The following is a 14,586-nucleotide window of genomic DNA, read 5'->3' on the forward strand; positions in this document are numbered from 1 at the left end:
TTAAGTATTTTTAAGTTGTTATAAGTTTCTTTTATTTTTCCGTCACCTTTTATTTTTCAACCATTTTTTTTTTCTTTTTCGACATTTTGCGACGAACTCTTTGTCTTTCTTATTTCTCGCCATTCTAGTTTTTAGGACTTAGAATTTTATTCTACTTCTTATCTAAATTTCTTAAAATTACGAAAATTTATTTTAAGTGGTTAAATTGATAGACATCAAAATTTTCTGGTTCGTAGTAATAGTTGGATTTGTACGTGGACCGGGTTATTGGAGCCAAACAGTCCTCAATTATATTGAGACCAAACGAATCCTGCCCCTCTGCTGCATCTTTTGGCTATTCGAAACGTGGGCAAAATCAGAAAAGTCTATTGATTGGATAACTTATTATAATTTTTCTTTCCTTTTAAAAACTAATAGGATATTCAGTGAATGCACCGAGCAAGACGTTCATCACCTTTTGTACGTTCACCACCTATAACTCGATCAAGACATCGTTTAACAAATATAACCGCCGTTGATTTTTCTTTAGAATCGTCATCCAGTCGACCAAGTACTTCAGTTCAAAATACCGATAATCCATTTTTTGAACCCGACCTCACAATTGATAATCCAGAAAATATTCAGGAACGGTTCGTAGATCCTGAACCATTAAACTTTCCTCCGGAACCACCAATCATTCAAACAGAGATTGTTGAGGAACGAACTATTAAATCAGAATCATCTAGTGATACCGAGTCAACAAATTCAATTATGGAGAATCTGGAACCTTTAAGTATGGAAGACCGAATGAGAGCTAAACGCACTGGCCAAGGTCACGCAATTACTCATCCAGACATTAATGCGCCAGATTATGAAATCAAAGGACAAATTCTACACATGGTGACTAATCAATGCCAATTTAGTGGTGCACCGAAGGAAGATCCAAATGAACATCTACGTACCTTTAATAGGATCTGCACACTATTTAAAATACGAGAAGTGGAGGATGAACAGATATATCTCATGTTATTTCCCTGGACTTTAAAGGGAGAAGCCAAAGATTGGTTGGAATCGTTACCTGAAGGGGCGATCGATACATGGGATGTTTTAGTTGACAAATTTCTTAAACAATTTTTTCCTGCATCTAAAGCCGTAAGACTTCAAGCAGAAATTGTTACGTTCACACAGAAACCAAATGAAACTCTATATGAGGCGTGGACAAGATATGGAAAGTTGTTAAGAGGATGTCCGCAACATGGTTTAGACACCTGTCAAATAGTACAAATATTCTACCGAGGATGCGACATCACTACAAGGAAAGACATAGATATAGCAGCTGGTGGTTCGATTATGAAAAAAACCGAAACTGATGCTTACAAAATTATTGATAACACTGCTTCCCACTCACATGAGTGGCACCAAGAAAAAGACATCATTAGATCATCTAAAGCAGCTAGAGCCGATTCTAGCCATGACTTAGATTCCATTTCCGCAAAGATAGATGCTTTCGAGAGACGAATGGAAAAGATGACTAAGGATATACACTCAATACGAATTAGTTGTGAGCAGTGTGGAGGACCACATTTGACAAAAGATTGTCTCAGTATTGAATTAACAATGGAACAAAGAGAGAATATTTCATACATAAACCAAAGGCCTGGAAATAATTATCAGAATAATTATCAACCGCCAAGACCGATTTACAATCAAAACCAGAATTATAACCGAAATATTCCATACAACAACCAACAAGGTCCTAGCAATCCACAATTATCCAATAATACTTACAATCAGCAAAGACCGAATTTTCAAAACAAACCACCACAACAAACCGATGATAAAAAGCCGAATTTAGAAGATATGATGACGAAGCTAGTTGAAACTCAAACGCAGTTTTTCACATCTCAAAAACAAACCAATGAACAAAATGCTCAAGCATTTAGAAATCAACAAGCTTCTATTCAAAATCTGGAACAAGAAGTAAGTAACCTAGCAAGGTTAATAGGTGAAAGAAAACCGGGAAGTTTACCTAGCGATACAAATGCTAACCCCCGGAATGAAACAGCTAAAGCTATTACCACAAGAAGTGGTACAACACTTAAATCACCTGAAATACCTGTAACTTCTGATGAAACTATTCCTACTCCACAAGAACCACAACCTGATCAAGATAAGGAAAAAGAACTGGTAGTTGAGAAGGTTAATGAAGATAACACAGTTAAGGATAAACCTTATGTTAAACCATACCAACCACCACTTCCTTACCCAAGTAAAATGAAGAAAGAAAAACTTGAAGCCGAGCAATCCAAATTTTTGGATATGTTTAAACAGATAAATGTAAATCTTCCTTTCATTGATGTGATTTCAGGAATGCCAAGGTATGCTAAATTTTTGAAAGATCTAATCACGAATAGAAAGAAAATGGAAGAACTCTCGGCTGTTACTATGAATGCTAATTGTTCAGCAGTGCTGTTGAATAAGATACCAGAAAAATTATCTGATCCAGGAAGTTTCACAATTCCATGTTTTCTGGGTAGTCTTAGTTCAATAGAAGCATTAGCAGACTTAGGTGCTAGTATAAATCTAATGCCGTATTCACTATACGCTAAACTAGACCTTGGAGAATTGAAACCAACCAGAATAAGCATACAACTAGCCGATAGATCAATAAAATATCCTAGAGGGATAATGGAGAACATGCTAGTTAAAGTTGGTACTTTAGTATTTCCAGTAGATTTTGTTGTTTTGGACATGGAAGAAGATTCTCAAGTTCCTCTCATATTAGGAAGACCATTCTTAAACACGGCTAAAGCAATGATAGACGTGTTCGGTAAGAAACTGACCCTAAGTATAGAGGATGAGAGTGTTACCTTTTCAGTTGATAGAGCAATGCAACAACCACAATCTGCAGATGATACATGTTATTATATTCAAACTATAGATGCACATGCAGAATTATTAGAAGAATTTCCAGAATTACAAGGAACAGGAGAATGTTCTTTAGGAGAAGGTAATGAACCAATTAATGAAGCCGAAATGTTAGCTACACTTATAGCTAATGGATATGAACCAACAACAGAAGAAATACAAATGCTAAAAGAAGAAGACAGATATCGATACAAATCATCGATAGAAGAACCTCCGAAATTAGAGTTAAAGCCACTTCCAAACCATTTGGAATACGCTTATTTACATGGTGAATCCGAATTACCTGTAATAATATCGTCTTCTCTTACTGAAAATGAGAAATCACAGCTCATTTCTGTGTTGAAAGCTCATAAACCAGCCATTGCATGGAAGATTAATGATATTAAAGGAATAAGTCCTTCGTATTGCACACATAAAATCCTTATGGAAGAAGGTCATAAAACGTATGTGCAACGCCAACGAAGACTAAATCCTAATATGCAAGATGTAGTTAAGAAAGAGATTATTAAACTGCTAGATGCAGGTTTGATATATCCAATTTCTGATAGTCCATGGGTAAGCCCAGTTCAATGCGTACCTAAGAAGGGTGGCATGACTGTTATCACAAATGAGAAAAATGAGCTTATTCCTACTAGGACTGTAACAGGATGGCGTGTATGTATTGATTATAGAAAATTAAATGACGCCACCAGAAAAGATCACTTTCCCTTACCTTTCATAGATCAAATGTTGGAAAGATTAGCCGGAAATAGTTACTATTGTTTTCTAGATGGATTTTCCGGATATTTTCAAATTCCAATAGCACCCGAAGATCAAGAGAAAACCACATTCACGTGCCCTTATGGTACTTTTGCTTACAAACGCATGCCATTTGGACTTTGTAACGCCCCTGCAACCTTTCAAAGGTGTATGATGGCGATTTTTCATGACATGATAGAAGAATGCATGGAAGTATTCATGGATGACTTTTCAGTCTTCGGTGATACATTTAAATCATGTCTAGTTAATCTGGAACGAATGCTAATTAGATGCGAAAAATCAAATCTAGTACTTAATTGGGAGAAATGCCATTTCATGGTTAAAGAAGGCATCGTTCTTGGACATAAAATTTCAAAAGAAGGAATTGAAGTGGATAAAGCTAAAGTAGATGTAATTGCTAAACTTCCACATCCCACCAATGTTAGAGGAGTTAGGAGTTTTCTAGGGCATGCCGGTTTTTACCGACGTTTTATAAAAGATTTTTCTAAAATTGCCACTCCTATGAATAAACTCCTAGAAAAGGATGCGCCATTCATCTTTTCAGATGAGTGTATCAAATCTTTTAATATTCTTAAAGAAAAACTCACTAATGCGCCGATCATGATAACACCAAATTGGAATCTACCATTTGAACTAATGTGCGATGCAAGTGATTTTGCAATGGGAGCCGTTTTAGGACAAAGGATTGAAAAACGATTTCAACCTATATATTATGCTAGTAAGACGTTACAAGGAGCACAAACGAACTATACAACTACTGAAAAAGAACTCCTTGCTATTGTCTTTGCTTTTGACAAATTTCGATCATATCTCGTTCTAGCAAAAACGGTGGTCTATACCGACCATTCTGCTCTTAGATACCTATTTTCAAAACAAGATGCTAAACCAAGATTAATCCGTTGGATCTTACTCTTACAAGAGTTTGATATTGAAATCCGAGATAAAAAAGGAGCAGAAAATCTCGCCGCTGATCATCTTTCTCGTCTTGAAAATCCCGAATTAGAAGTTCTGAATGAATCGGCCATACAAGACAACTTTCCTGATGAATATCTATTGAAGATAGATTATAAAGAAATCCCATGGTTTGCAGACTATGCAAACTACTTGGTTTGTGGATTCCTTGAAAAAGGATTATCGTACCAAAGACGAAAGAAATTCTTCAGTAATATAAAACACTATTTCTGGGAAGATCCACACCTGTTTAAAAGTTGTCCCGATGGAATAATACGCCGATGTGTATTTGGAGATGAAGCTAGTAAAATTTTAAACCATTGTCACACAGGACCAACAGGAGGGCATTATGGGCCTCAACTAACAGCAAGAAAAGTTTATGAAGCTGGATTCTATTGGCCTACAATTTACAAAGACGCACACCTTCTTTGCAAATCCTGTGATGCATGTCAAAGGGCCGGAAAAATAAGTCAACGTGATGAAATGCCACAAAATGTCATCCAAGTATGTGAAGTATTTGACATTTGGGGTATTGACTTTATGGGTCCATTTCCAAAATCTCATAATAATCTATATATACTCGTAGCCATTGATTATGTATCTAAATGGGCGGAAGCACAAGCTCTCCCAACTAACGATGCACGAGTTGTAGTAAACTTTTTAAAACATCTTTTTGCAAGGTTTGGAACACCGAAAGCTTTAATAAGTGATCGGGGTACTCATTTCTGTAATAATCAACTTGAGAAAGTTCTTAAAAGATATGGAGTAACTCATAAAATCTCCACCGCATATCATCCACAAACAAGTGGACAAGTTGAAAATACCAACCGAGCTTTAAAACGTATTCTAGAGAAAACCGTAGGATCAAATCCAAAGGAATGGTCCATTAAATTGGAGGATGCACTCTGGGCTTTTAGAACAGCCTACAAAACTCCAATTGGAACCACACCTTTTAGACTTGTTTATGGAAAAGCATGTCATCTTCCAGTAGAAATTGAACACAAAGCATTTTGGGCTTTGAAGACATGTAATCTTGATTTACATGAAGCCGGACGTCTACGATTAAGTCAACTAAACGAATTAGAAGAATTAAGACATGAAGCATACGAGAATTCGTTAATCTATAAAGAAAGAACGAAGAAATGGCATGATAAAAGAATCAGAAGTTCAAAAGAATTTAAAGAAGGAGACAGAGTTCTTCTTTTCAATTCACGATTCAAGCTATTTCCTGGAAAATTGAAATCAAGATGGTCTGGACCATTCATAGTCAAAAGAGTTTTCCCATACGGAACGATAGAATTAATAAATTCAAATGGGATTGAATTTAAAGTTAATGGTCACAGAGTTAAACATTACATACAGGGTCCGATGGAAGTCGACAACGAAGTTAATCACAATTTCGATACCACAGCTAACTAAGTGTGGGGAGAATCAAGTCTTTAAAGGATAATATATATTTCTGTTAGAGTTAGATTGTCTGTTTTCGTGTAGTTCTCGAAAATGGAACACGTATGGTCTTTCCCTAGCAGACCCTAAAGAACTAGTCTTCTCCCCCCATTCTGAATTTTTAATTTTTTTAGGTTTTTACAAAATGAAGACTGCCTGTGAACTAAACCATGGTCTAATGCTACACGCTTTGATCACTAAAAGAAATAATGACATACTACCGAGTGAAATAGTATCAGTAATCAGAGAAAGAATGGACGGAGTTAGAAAAGGATCCAGATGCGAAGATAATAAGTTACAATTTGGTAAAGGAAAATCAAAATCCGCAGCGAAAAGAAGAGCACGACACCTAGAAAAATGTCACAAATGCGGAAAATGGTCACATGGAGGTAAATGTTCAAATAATCAAACCTATTCAAATACCGAATTTGTTACTTTATGCAGAGACGGACCGTTCATATGTTTAGAAGAAAAGACAATGAATGCTCGAGGTTACGCCTATGCAGCCATGGAAAACCAATTAAACCGACTATCTTATTAATATAATAGATCATATAACTAAGAAATCTATTTCACAGGTATGTCTGTACAGTTTTTATTTTTATTTTTATTTTTAACCTTTTGATAATAAACGCTAATTTGTTCGCTAAAAAGTATTAAATTGGTATTAAATAAAATTAGGTTTGGCGACCGAAATTATTGATATCATTCAAAAATTTATTACATCACTGCGAAATTTAACGTTTATTCTTAAGGTATAAATATCTTTAATCAATCAACCCAAAATATTTCAAAAATTCGTCATGAGTTAAATTAGGTCTTGGAACCGAAATTACTTTACCAAAAAGAGGGGCGCATATTTTTGATAATATTTGATTGATTAAAGTGGGATAAAAAGACAAAAAGATTTTTAATTTTATTTTTACCATTTTTTTTTTTAATTAATATTTAAATCTTAAATTAATATTGTAAACTTTGTAAAAACAATATTTTTAAAATTGTAAATATTTGAAAAATTAATATAAGTTTGGTATGAATTTATGAATTTTTAAATTAAGTTTGGTGTGAATTTTTAATTTTTAAAATATGAAATTTTAATTTTATGCATTTTAAATTTTGAGTTTGGTGTGAATTTTTAATTTTAATTTTGAATTTTATATTTAAGTTGTGTGAATTTAAAAACAAAAATTTACTTTATCTCATTAAGTTAAGAATATGATTTTTAAAATTCGTCGTAAGTTGAAGACTAGGTCTTTGAACCGAAATTGCTTTACCCGAGGGAGGGACGAGAACTTTTATTATCATTATTTTTAATCTTGTTGATTTAAAGTATGCCAAAAACATTAAAAAACCCAAAAATCTTAGCTTTTAAAACAATCGCTACAAAAAGACAAATTTTAAAATTTTGTCGAGGGACGGACTAGGACATCGATCCGAAACGACCTCGTCCTAAATAACAAGGGAAACAAAATTTTAAAATTAATTTCTTAATTGTTTTATAAGTTAAAGATTATAAAAAAAAAAAAAAAAAAAAAAAAAAAAAGTAACTCCGCGACTCGCGGAGTTTTAAGTGAAAACCTCCGCGACTCGCGGAGGGACCAAATTACAGAAAAAAAAAATAAAACAGCTGAAACGATCAGTCACTCCCACACACACAAAACACAGAAAAATACTGCGAAAAAGAGCTCGAAAAAACCCGAAAATCACCCCCAAAAATCTCAATTTTTAACCGTTAATCACCAAATTTTTTGCTAAAATCATGTTGAGAAGGATGATATCTAAGAACTACTCAAGAAAAACGGTAAATTTCTACACCTAAACACCATTTAATTCGAATTTTAGTGTTCTTGAGCTATTTTTCCCCAATTTGATTTTTGATGCTTTTTAGTGTAATTAGACTTAAATTGTTTGTGTATTATGCTTGTATAACCTAGATTGATGCTGTTTAACATGATTAGAAGCCTTAAACTTCAAATTTTGAATAATCTAGGGTTTGTGTTCTTGAGTAATTTGGGGCTTTTTGATATAAACAGGTTATGGCCAATTTTTGTCATGAATTGTTGCTAAATTGAGTAGTGTAACATGTCTAGGTAGTTAAATGATCCAAACTTTGAGCCTAAACATGATTTTGAGAATTAAAGTGGACTTTTTCAAGTCCAAAATTCATGAACTTGATTTTTGAAAGATAATGCCATTTGAGACTTGTTTATTTGCTAGTAATGATTATTTTGACATGTTATTTGAGTTGAATGCTTATGAACTTGACGAAAATTTTCGTATATGCTTATTTGAAAAAGTGTAGATTTGATAAAAAATGTGAAAATAAGCTTAAGTTTGATATAAATTGATAATGTCATTGTAATTATTTTGATTGATGATTTTGCTGACACTAATGCATATTTGGATGCACAAAATTTGTGTTTGATGTGTTTTGCAGAATGAAAGGGGTGAATCTTCATCCCAAGCCCGCCATGCTCCTGCTGAGAACTTGGAACAACAGGAGGTAGATAACTACTACAAGCAGGATGTACCTCATCCAGTCATGACCTTTTCAGATATGCACTTGGAACAGTTGCACCCGAACCTGCGATTTGACAGACTTTGGATAGATTATCCAAAATATCAACGGGGTTTGCATACTCTTCATTCCAAGGTTGTTGAGGTACCGAGGGTCATAGAATGGGGACCCTTGGAAGCTGTAGAATTGGCCGGGCCAATTAGGGAATTACTGGTACAGAGGTATGGTAATTCTTCTTTTAATGACTGGATATGTTTATTCACCATACGCAGACCTGTATATAAAGTATGGTGTGAAGAGTTGTTATGTAGTATAGAGTTGAATGATCGGGTAGCTAGTTTAACCGATCGTTCTTTTATTAGATTTTTGTTAGGCGGTTCGATGCGACACATGTCTTTACTGGACATGGCTCAGGCTTTACGTATATATACGCCTGAGGAATTAGCGTCTGCCGATTGTAGAGGATTGATACTAAACGGTAGGAAAATAGATGAGAATTTTGATACACACGGTGTGTGGAGTCAAATGACAAGCCATCACCGTTTCAAAGGAGGAAACTACTCTTATTTGGATATAGATAGAGCCGAATTAAGAGTAATACATAGGTTTTTAGCTAATTCGATTACACAAAGGGGTAAAAACAAAGAAAAGGTAAATGAACAAGATTTGTTTTACCATATGTGTATTCGAGACCCACACAGCGTTGTAAGTATACCATATTGTGTGGGTTATTATTTATCAGCTATGGTTCGAGGGATGCGTCCACATAGCATAATAGGAGGTGGTATTTTTATTACTTTGATTGGTGAATATCTGGGTGTGGATATAAGTCGGGGGGGATTATTAGTAGAAGAGCCGGAACCCCGCGACACTATAGGTTTAAATGTGTACCATGGTGCTAAAGTTTTGAAGCGGCGAAATAACGCCGCAGTACGATACAATGGTAGACATCCACAGGCAGAGAGAAACCAGGAACAAGGTAATGTAGGAGGGGGGAACCAGATGCAAGAAATGCATAGGTTTATAGCTTCTCAGGAATACGAAAATGCTAGACAGAGAGCATTTGAAGATTGGCAAGTTCATCAGAACCAGATCATAGCGCATTGCCAACACATAGGTAGAAACTATATTCCTACACCGAAACCCGTCTTCCCTCCTTGGTCGATAGAGATGCAGCCACCATATCCTACGTATGACCCTGCCGAAGCATTCTATAGCACTTATGGTTATGCGTGGAATCCCTATTGGTACCAATATCATCCTTAGTTTACCTATTTTGTTTTTATTTTGTAATTTGTAATTATTGATATGTTTAATATTTTTTGTTAATATTGTAATCATTTTTATATTTATCTAACTTTTATTCTTAGATTTTAATAATTTTTGAATGTGGGGTAATATACCAAACTTCAAAAATATGTATATATGTTTGCAGTTTATCTTATGTACACAACAGGGTAAAACAACGCATTTTCAAAGACTGGCATTAAGTTCAGCAAAAGCAAGTAATTTTGACGACAATGATGCAAAATATATGTGAAATAACAACAAGACGGAATGAACAAATGACGTGCACCATTTATCATTCAGCAAACAAACGCCAATATATTTGGAAACTTTGGTAAAAATTTAATCATTTTCACACAAATCACCCTCAATAATTTAAATTGTTACTGATTTCTTGCAAATGAGGGCATTGCAAGATCTTAAGTGTGGGAAGGGGTTAAATTCTTTCGGATATTAAAAAAAAAAAAAAAAAAAAAAAAAAATTTTACTTTATACACTTGGTTACCATTAAAAATACTAGTAAAGCAGTAGTTGTATTAGAATCTAGTGCTCTCTGATAAAAAAGAACAGCCCTAGTCTTATATACTGACTACCCAATTCTAGTAAAATTTTTCAAAATTTTCAATTAAATGAATTCAAATCATGTTTATACATATTTATGAACGATAAAACTAGGTTTTAACACCGAAATTATTGTTACCTCGGAAAGGACATAAATTGAGAAACAAACTAAAATGTTAAAATTCATTTAAAATGGAATAGAGGACGATAAAAAGAAAAATAAAAAGCCAAGTGTGGGAAAATTTACCAAGTTATTTTAAACATATGTCACATATATTCGTAACAAATAACTGAAAAAACTTTTGCTTTGAACTAAACTAAACTGTTTTACCCGATGAAAGAAAAGAAGAGATGGATCTACACGATGAATCAATTCCATCATTAAAAGGAAGTAAAGTCTTCCGAAAAAGACACGCGCTTCTTGATTTAGGTCATGAAGTTGTCGTCCAGACCAGCTGTAGGTTGACGAAAAATCTAGAAAAGTCATCACTAAAATCAGCAGGAAATCCACGGACCTCAGCATCAAACAGGGTCGCCAAGTGGTCAGATTTATCCTAACCATGAGAAGGATTTATCTCGTACAATGGGGGGGCACCATGCAAATTAGCTGGATAAGACTAATGAATCAGATCCCCAGAAAGGATAATCTCCTTAAAGATTAAAAATCAGCTTTTAAGACTGATATTACTCAATCCTAGAGATTGACCTTAAAGATTGAGAATTACAAACTCATGGAATTCAATGATATCTAAACTCGAGCTTAAACGAGAAAATATTTTGATCAAAAATACAAACCGATTTGTTTTCTGAAAACCCTATTTTCAATACGTTCATTACCATTGAACGTAAAATCCTAGGAATTCACCTGGAATTCATTAGGTCACCTGAATTAAATCGGGTGTCAACCGTAAGAACGGTGGTTGCATAGCATGGTCAAAGACAGGACTTTGTGCCAAACCGAAAAATTATAAGGGTGAGCTTTACTATTGCTCCTACCAAGAATAGTAATTGCGTCCGACACGTTATAGACCATAATCAAAAGCATGTCACGGGACATTGCCTTAACAGTTGCTTGTTCAACGCTTTCCTTTACAACCGGACGGTAGTTTGCCGAAAGGTAATATACGGAACAAGTAAACTGGACGTGTTGCTTTCCAAATACAAGGTTAGCAAGTGGGTGACACAAAACCGCAAGTTTTGAGCTAAAATTTTCAAATCTGAAACCCACCAAACCCACAAAAATATTTTGCAAACACCGGTAAAGGGTTATTCCGGAAAACTTATCTAGGGTAAAAACTAGATTTAATTTTCAAAAGATCAAATGTTTTTATAAAGATCCAATTGCCTTAATGGATCTAAATTTTTATAGTCATGTGGGACTGTAAACCATATCGTTACTACCATTGTTTATACCGCCGTATAGAAATCACTGATGTACAAAGTGTGAAGAATAAAGAAGTGATTCTAGTATTTCAAGACAATATTGCTTGAGGACAAGCAACGCTCAAGTGTGGGAATATTTGATAATGCTAAAAACGAACATATATTTCATAGCATTATTCCTCAAGAAAGACAAGCTTTTAGTTGCAATTGTTCTATTTACAAGTGATATTCGTTTAAATAATAAAAGGTGAAGACAAAAGACAGATTCGACGAATTGAAGACGCAAACGACCAAAAAGCTCAAAAGAACAAAAGACAATCAAAAAGGTTCCAATTATTGATAAGAAACGTCTCGAAATCACAAGAGTACAAGATTCAAAACGCAAAGTACAAGATATTAAATTGTACGCGAGGACGTTCGAAAAACCGGAACCGGGACCAGAGTCAACTCTTAACGCTCGACGCAACGGACTAAAAATTACAAGTTAACTATATATATAAATATAATATAATATATAATTAATTATATTAATTATATATATATTATATATATATATTTAAAACCGTCGGCAGCAGGAAACTCCAAGGGTGTAAACTGAAAATACCTCTCCGCGACTCGCGGAGTTTGAAGGCCATTTTGCCGCGAGTCGCGGAGCCCCAAAATTCACTTCTGGCTATAAAGCCAACCGAATTCTGATCGAATTTTACATCTTATATTTCTCAATCTCTCTCTCAATATATACGTAATATATTTATATTTATAATTTATATTTTAATTTTAATTATAATTCTAATAATAAGGGTATGTTAGCGAATGTTGTAAGGGTGTAAGTCGAAATTCTGTCCGTGTAACGCTACGCTATTTTTAATCATTGTAAGTTATGTTCAACCTTTTTATATTAATGTCTCGTAGCTAAGTTATTATTATGCTTGTTTAAAATGAAGTAATCATGATGTTGGGCTAATTACTAAAATTGGGTAATTGAGCTTTGTACCATAATTGGGGTTTGGACAAAAGAACGACACTTGTGGAAACTAGACTATGGGCTATTAATGGGCTTTATATTTGTTTAACTAAATGAAAGTTTGTTAATGTTAATATAAAGATTTACAATTGGGCGTCCCTATAAATTACCATATACACTCGATCGGACACGATGGGCGGGGTATTTATATGTACGAATAATCGTTCATTTAACCGGACACGGGAATGGATTAATAGCCACTAGAATAATTAAAACAGGGGTGAAATTACATTCAAGGGTAATTGGTGTAATTGTTAACAAAGTAGTAAAACCTTGGTTTACACGCAGTCGATAACCTGGTGTATTCATTAAACAAAGTATTAAAACCTTGTTACAATTCGAATCCCCAATTAGTTGGAATATTTATCTTCGGGTATAATAATAATTTGACAAGGACACTTGCAATTTATATTTATGACTGATGGACTGTTATGGACAAAAACCAGACGGACATATTGAATAATCCAGGACAAAGGACAATTAACCCATGGGCATAAAACTAAAATCAACACGTCAAACATCATGATTACGGAAGTTTAAATAAGCATAATTCTTTTATTTCATATTTAATTTCCTTTATTTTATATTTAATTGCACTTCTAATTATCGCACTTTTATTTATTGTTATTTTATCGCACTTTTATTTATCGTACTTTTTAATTATCGCAATTTAATTTTATCGCACTTTTATTATTCGCAATTTCATTATCGTTATTTACTTTACGCTTTAATTTAAGTCTTGTATTTTATATTTTACATTAGGTTTTAACTGCGACTAAAGTTTTAAAATCGACAAACCGGTCATTAAACGGTAAAAACCCCCTTTATAATAATAATATTACTTATATATATATATTTGTATTTTTATAAAAGTAAACTAATATAGCGTTGAGCTTTGTTTAAAGATTTCCCTGTGGAACGAACCGGACTTACTAAAAACTACACTACCGTACGATTAGGTACACTGCCTATAAGTGTTGTAGCAAGGTTTAAGTATATCCATTCTATAAATAAATAAATATCTTGTGTAAAATTGTATCGTATTTAATAGTATTTCCTAGTAAAATAATAACTATTTTATATACCCCTCTGCTTTAACATCAGGTTTTTGTCCATAACAGTCCATCAGTCATAAATATAAAGTGCGAGTGTCCTCGTCAAATTATCCTTATATCCGAAGTCAAATATTCCAACTAATTGGGGATTTAAACTATAATTACACCAATTTTCTTTGTATATAATTCACCCCTGTTTTAATAAGTCCATTGACTATTAATCCATTCCCGTGTCCGGTTAAATGAAAGATTATTAGTACTTATAAATATCCCGCCCATCGTGTCCGATCGAGTGTATATGGTTATTTATAGGTACGTCCAATTGTAAATCTTTATATTAAATTAACAAACTATCATTTAATTAAACAAATATAAAGCCCATTAATAGCCCATAGTCTAATTTCCACAAGTGTCGTTCTTTTGTCCAAACCCCAATTATGGTACAAAGCCCAATTACCCAATTTTAATATTTTAGTCCAACATCATGATTACTTCGACTTAAATAAGCATAATAATAATTTAGCTACGAGACATTAATTTAAAAAGGTTGAACATAACTTACAATGATTAATAATAGCGTAGCGTTACACGGACAGAATTTCGACTTACACCCTTACAACATTCGCCAACATACCCTTATTATTATTAGAATTAAAATTAAAATTAAAATTATAATATATATATGTATATGTATA

The sequence above is a fragment of the Rutidosis leptorrhynchoides genome, chromosome 2, assembly GCF_046630445.1.
Source record: "Rutidosis leptorrhynchoides isolate AG116_Rl617_1_P2 chromosome 2, CSIRO_AGI_Rlap_v1, whole genome shotgun sequence".
Classification (NCBI taxonomy): Eukaryota; Viridiplantae; Streptophyta; class Magnoliopsida; order Asterales; family Asteraceae; genus Rutidosis; species Rutidosis leptorrhynchoides.